Source organism: Pseudochaenichthys georgianus, chromosome 17 (genome assembly GCF_902827115.2).
Source record: "Pseudochaenichthys georgianus chromosome 17, fPseGeo1.2, whole genome shotgun sequence".
Lineage (NCBI taxonomy): Eukaryota > Metazoa > Chordata > Actinopteri > Perciformes > Channichthyidae > Pseudochaenichthys > Pseudochaenichthys georgianus.
The window spans coordinates 9,369,151-9,375,021 of record NC_047519.1 but is presented as its reverse complement, the minus strand read 5'-3'; the positions used below and the strand labels follow the sequence as shown (position 1 = coordinate 9,375,021).

At 43.9% G+C, this 5,871-nt stretch overlaps 1 long non-coding RNA gene across 1 annotated transcript; it reads left to right on the top strand.

Annotated features, from left to right (window-relative positions):
- The first annotated feature begins 3,721 nt into the window (after window positions 1–3,721).
- LOC139435668 (uncharacterized) lies at window positions 3,722–4,652 on the top strand. The gene is made up of 3 exons (XR_011644878.1): window positions 3,722–3,756; window positions 4,014–4,178; window positions 4,550–4,652. It is a non-coding gene; the product is annotated as an uncharacterized lncRNA (long non-coding RNA).
- Window positions 4,653–5,871: the final 1,219 nt, after the last annotated feature.

Genomic DNA, 5,871 nt, shown 5'->3' with positions numbered 1-5,871 from the left:
AGACCTTTAACGTTTTACGTCCGATTCGCTCCTTTTTTCCTCGCTGTACACAGCTCCAGTTTGGGCATCGGCCTGTCATCGGATTGTATTTGTTGTTGTTGCTGCTGTAGCGGAAGTTTAGTACAATTATTTTTTATGAAATACTCCAAATCTCCACCCTCCATAATTGCACTTGCTTCAGTCGCTTGCTACTTTCTAACGGCGGTGAGAGTGATGCAGTGACGCTATCTATCTTCTATCGATTAGATTTATGATTCGAAAATTATAAAAGTAGGGTAGACATGTGGATATTATCCGACTGAACAAAACTTGCATTTATCTAACAGGTTCGTTATCCACTGACCTTATTTCGAGCTATTTTCCAAAATCCTATGGAGAACTCTCATTGCTTTTTTGTCGAGGGAAACCGAGAGCAGCTTACTTCCGGATGTTTGGACGCGTCACTGCAACACTAAATTGATGCGATTTGATTGGATTGTGAGGCAAGGGAAGCCAGCCGCCTCTGGCTTCCCTTGGCATGGCCCTGACCAATCACAGGTTGGCAGGGGCATCACGTGAGCCTCATCTGATTGGTCAATCACTCCATTTTTTTTCACCAAGGGATGCCAGATCCGGCTTGCCTCCTCTCGCAACAGAGAGTGCAATCTACTGTTTCACCATAACATCTAGAGGGGCGCTGTTTGTTTCACTCTTTGTAAAATACTCAATGAGAATGGGGGAGAGATGGGCCGGCAGGAACACACAGCAAAGCAGAATTATCGAAACAAAACAAAGTGTTTTTATTTATTCATTTAAATTATAAGTACAATGCGAAAAAACAGGGGAAGCCTGGCTTCCCTTGGCCTCCGGGAGAAAACGCCACTGCTCCACCAGGAGATGCGGCTGCATTGAGTTAAATGCTGAAGAAAAGTCAGCAAACAAAAGCCTGGCATGGGCTTGTGGCTTTTCAAGGTGTTTGTGGAGGGTGTGCAGTATAAAAAGCTTTGCATCCTCTACGCCTCTCCCTGCCTGATACGCAAATTGTAGTGGATCAAGTTCACCACCTACTACTGACATGACAAGGCCTTTAACCATTTTTTCAAACATTTTCATTACCAATGACGTTAAAGCCACCGGTCTGAAGTTGTTTAGGACTTTAGGATGAGGCTTCTTAGGGATGGGAATTACAGTTGAGGATTTCCACATATCAGGAATTTGGCTATTCTCAAGTGACAATTGTAAGATATGCTGGAAAACACCTCAGAGTTCGCTAGCACAATACTGCAGTGTATGCCCACAAATATGGTCAGGACCTGGGGCCTTCCTAATATTAACTCGTTTTAAGAGATTCCTAACATCATCCTGTTCAATGACTATGTCTGAGATAGGGGAGAGAGACTCTAAGGGTTGAGGTGTTTATGGAGAAATCATTTTTCTCGAATCGAAAATAAAAAATGTTAAAAGCATTGGGGAGGTCTGCCTCATTTGTTCCCTCAATGTTAATGGTATTCCTAGCCCTGTCATTGTTGTTACCCTGGGAGATGGAGGACATTGATTTGATTCCCCTCCAGGCTTCCCGGAGATCTCCACTGCTGTATTTGAGTTCCACCTTATCCCTATAAGCTATTTTAGCTTTTCTTATCTCATTTCTTAATTCTCTGTTAATTTCTTTTTTGTCCTGACTGTTTCCAGTATAAAATATACGTTTCTTTCTATTTATAACACTCTTTAGTTCCTTCGTGACCCACGGCTTATTATTAGGGAAGACGGTAATGTCTTTACAAGGAATGTTAGACTCCACACAAAATAATATGTAGGATGAGACAGTTGACGTCAGTTCATTGAGATCAGAGCATGAGCTATAAAACACATCCCAATCCGTGCAGTCCAAACATGCCTGTAAGGTGCCAATGCTTTCCTCTGTCCAACATTTCTCAGTTTCTTTTGTGCACACTTGTTTCCTGCAGATGGGTTTGTAGATCGGCACCAGAAGAACGCTCGTGTGGTATGAAGCTCCAAAAGGGGGCATGGTGGTCAGGGACTTGAACGCACCAGGCACCGTGCCGTAACATAAGTCAATAGTGGATTTATTTAAAGTTGTAGGACATGTGACATACTGCTCGTAAAAATAAATTTAGGAGCATCGGGGAAGAGGGTCTGTTAGTAACTTCCTCAATCATGGGTGGCTGCTGAGGCGTTTGCCCGTGGGTGAATGTAAACAATAGTGAAAAACAGCTGGGGGAACTCTCTAGGCAAGTAAAAGGGGCGAAGCGAAATGGATAACAGTTCAAGATCCGGAGTACATATTTCCTCCCGAACTGTGAAGGAATTACAGTACCTTTTGTTGATATAAAAGAATACTCCACCGCCGCAGGATTTGTTTGTTATGACAGGCGACCGGTCCATCCGAACAGGGTACCCAAACCGCTGATGTGTAGGTCTTCGTTGCTGTCAGAGGCTTTCAGCTACGTCTCAGTGAATGCCAGTAGACACGCGTCCCTGTAATCTTGCTTGAATTTAGCACAAGCCACCAATTCGTCCAATTTGTTCCGTAGGGATTGAACATTGGAGAGAAGGATAGTTGGGAGCGGGGGGAGCCGGCGTAGGTTGTCTAGCACGTTTGTCCTCAGTCTGCGTTGAACGCCTCCTCTCCTTCCTCTCTTCCTCCGACGATTTTTGGGCAACATCCCGCCTGGTAAAGCATTTGTACTACTTCTTAGGAAGTGGGGAATAGGCAGAATAGGGTTACTTGCTGCCAGTGAACTTATATCCAGCAGCAGCTCGCGGCTGTAGATGAGCCTGTGATTTAGCACATCACCGCTGAGTCCCCATGCCATACGGCTGAAAAGAGTCCAAAGCACCGCAAGGACGCATATATAGACACTCCGCATGATTAAAATAATCCACACAAGCTCCTGGATGTAGAAAAGTTCACACAAACTAGAAGAACAACAAAAAACAAAGCATGACACACACAGCTGCTCCCAGGTCGCACCAGCGTGAGCGCCCCGGATGTTGCACATTCACATTGCATCTATAACATTCTGGATACTTTGCATCAAGCACCCTGTTCCGACAGTTTTCCAAATAACAGTCCTTTTTTCTAATGTATTTTCTATCCAAGGAACATACAGTTCTAACATAAATAGAATAAAAATGACTTGCTAGGAGCACAAAGGACTCTCTTTGCAATACCATCCAGTAAGAGGTTTATTATGGAGTCGCTTTATTTGTTGTTGTTTTGACTCGTATGGCGCATTTCCACTGCAGCGGGTAGCCCCGTTTAAGCGTCCTTAACCGTCCTCAAGCGGCCAGGCCAGTTTTTGGTGGCATTTCCATATAGCCTAGTAGGCCTACCGGCTAGCGGGTACATTTTCCCTCTTTTTCCGGCCCCATAAAATCGTGGTTCTATCAGACCAGGCCAGGGCTGTGACGTCAACACTCGACTGCTGATTGGTTAGAGAGAATCGTCACAAGATCGCGCGCGAGATCATCCCTAGCGTCGCATATAGATCTAGAAGCAAGCTTGCAGCATTTTGTAAACGGAGGAGATACAAAAATGGCAACGTCGAAGAAAAGCACACCGTGGTCGACCGAGGAGGTGACGACGTTCCTTAATCTCATTGGGGATGATAAAATCCAGCGGGAGCTCGACGCAACAACGCGAAATGTGAAAGTGTTCCAGGATGTCTCTGCACAGATGCCCGAACGCTGATTTTCGAGGACTTTCCTGCAATGTAGGGAAAACGGCAACGGCTTTACTGGAGTCCCTGCAAGGTACGCTCACTTCTAACAAAGAAGTCTATTTTATCCTTACATTAATGTTCGACAACCCGTGCTTTTATGGAGCCCCGATAAGCTACATAGCTAGCTAAGGCAGATAGCCTAGGCAGATAGCCTTAGCTAGAGCTATTGTTTGCTAACACCATATCTGCCATTGTTTACGTTCAGTTTTTCTTTTCTATAGTTGTTATTGCTATTTAGTATTGTGCTGCAGTAGTTTGTGGAATTAACAAGTCATGTTGCTGTTCTAGATGATTACATTGGGACTCGTGAGGAGGAACATTCCCGAACAACGGTTGATGGCAGTGTTCCGTCCACATCGTCATCGAATCCAGAACGGACCCCAGCCGAAGAATCGACACCAACTCAACCACCAACACCGAGTGCCATCACGACACCGCAGCGTGTGGTTCTAGGTAAGAAATAGAAATGGCAAAACGACTGGAATTGTGTTTTGTTTTTTTAAACTTTGGATCATCCATCAACAGTAATTAAAATAAGCTATACCACTGTGTGGAAATGCTCTGTTACAAGTAAAGTCTTAGCTAGTAAGCAGCTAGTACAGTTGTGTGTGACATCCTATCATATACATATATTTATATTCATTATCAACAGGCTGGACATAATTCACTTTCACAATCATTGTAAACATCTAGGGCCAGAACTTTCTTTAGTTCACCTTACTGTTGTTCTGTTTATAGTAACATGTTATTCTTATATCCTTGTGTGACCTGTACCTGTCCTGTGTTTTTTCCTTATTGCTAATTATTATCTTATTGTCACCCAGGCAAGAGGAAACGAGGAGGAGAGGATCGGGCCCAGCAGGAACGGCACCATGACTGGGCAGCCGACGTGGCCCGTCTCCTCCGTGATACTTCAAAAAACCTTAATAGTTATTGTACATATTATAAAACGGACAAGTCAAATCAAGCAATCTGATTGGTTCTTAGCCGTGATATACTGAGCGTATACCACGGGTAGAATTGTAAGTTACTTTTCACAACAAGTCAGTATCCCTCCGCGTCTGAGAAAAACAGTATACCGTTAGGCTGAAAAGCAATACTGGAACAAGAAAGCAGCGGAGAAGTAACGGGGCAGAAACCCTCCTTTTTACGCAGCGGTCCAGACATACACATCAAACGGCAAAACATATTCAGTGTGCAGTTCCTTTGGCATTAGGGCAGGGATATCTAGATACTTTCCAAGGTCTGACATAATGAGTTGTGCTACTTTTAAAGCAAGCAACGATGTTTTCAAATCTGTAATCAAAGAGGTCCGCAAAAATACTATCGGCCAATCAGATTGCTTGATTTGACTTGTCAGTTTTATAAATATATTTACATTTCTTCTGTTACGAAACAAACTTACAAAGCATAAAATGGAAACATTTAAGATTAACTTCGACCTCCGGGGGGTCTTACTATGGAGGAGTGGATTGAGCAGTGCCTATCTCCAGAAAAAAAAGCACCTAAACGACGACATGCAGAGCTACGTGAAGAGCAGGTAGACCAACTGGAAAAGTGCCACCATTCAAAAGCTTTCTGATGCGGGTCTTGAAACAAAGCAGAGACATGATGACCGTTAGTGGCCACAGGTGCGAAAGCTCTCTCCAGAGCTGCTGGAAGCCAAATCTCGGGGACCGGAGAAAGTGGAGCAATATTCTCACCACGCCAAGCAACAGCCTAGAACAACCTCAACAAGTAACCACGTAAGCCATGCTACTGATGCTGGACAGGTTTTCAGTGGCTGCACAATAAACGGCAACATACACATGAATGTAAATACATAGCCAAATAATGGATCAACGCTCTCTGTCTAATATGTTCGCTAGCTGTTAGTGTTGTTGCATAGCAACCACCTCGCACTATGTTTCGCGCAGAAGGTAACGGAGGGACTATTTTATTTGGAACATCATTATTTACTAATAAAAACTATTTAAATTAGAGTGTGTATTTTTTTTTCATATTGCCACACTTGGTAACCGTTTTATAAAAGCAATAGCTCACTTCAGGCCGTGATATATGCTCATTATATCACAGCTAAGGGGGTTGTCGACCCTCCGCTTCGCGTCGGGCCGAACCACGCCCCTTAGCTGTGATATAATGAGCA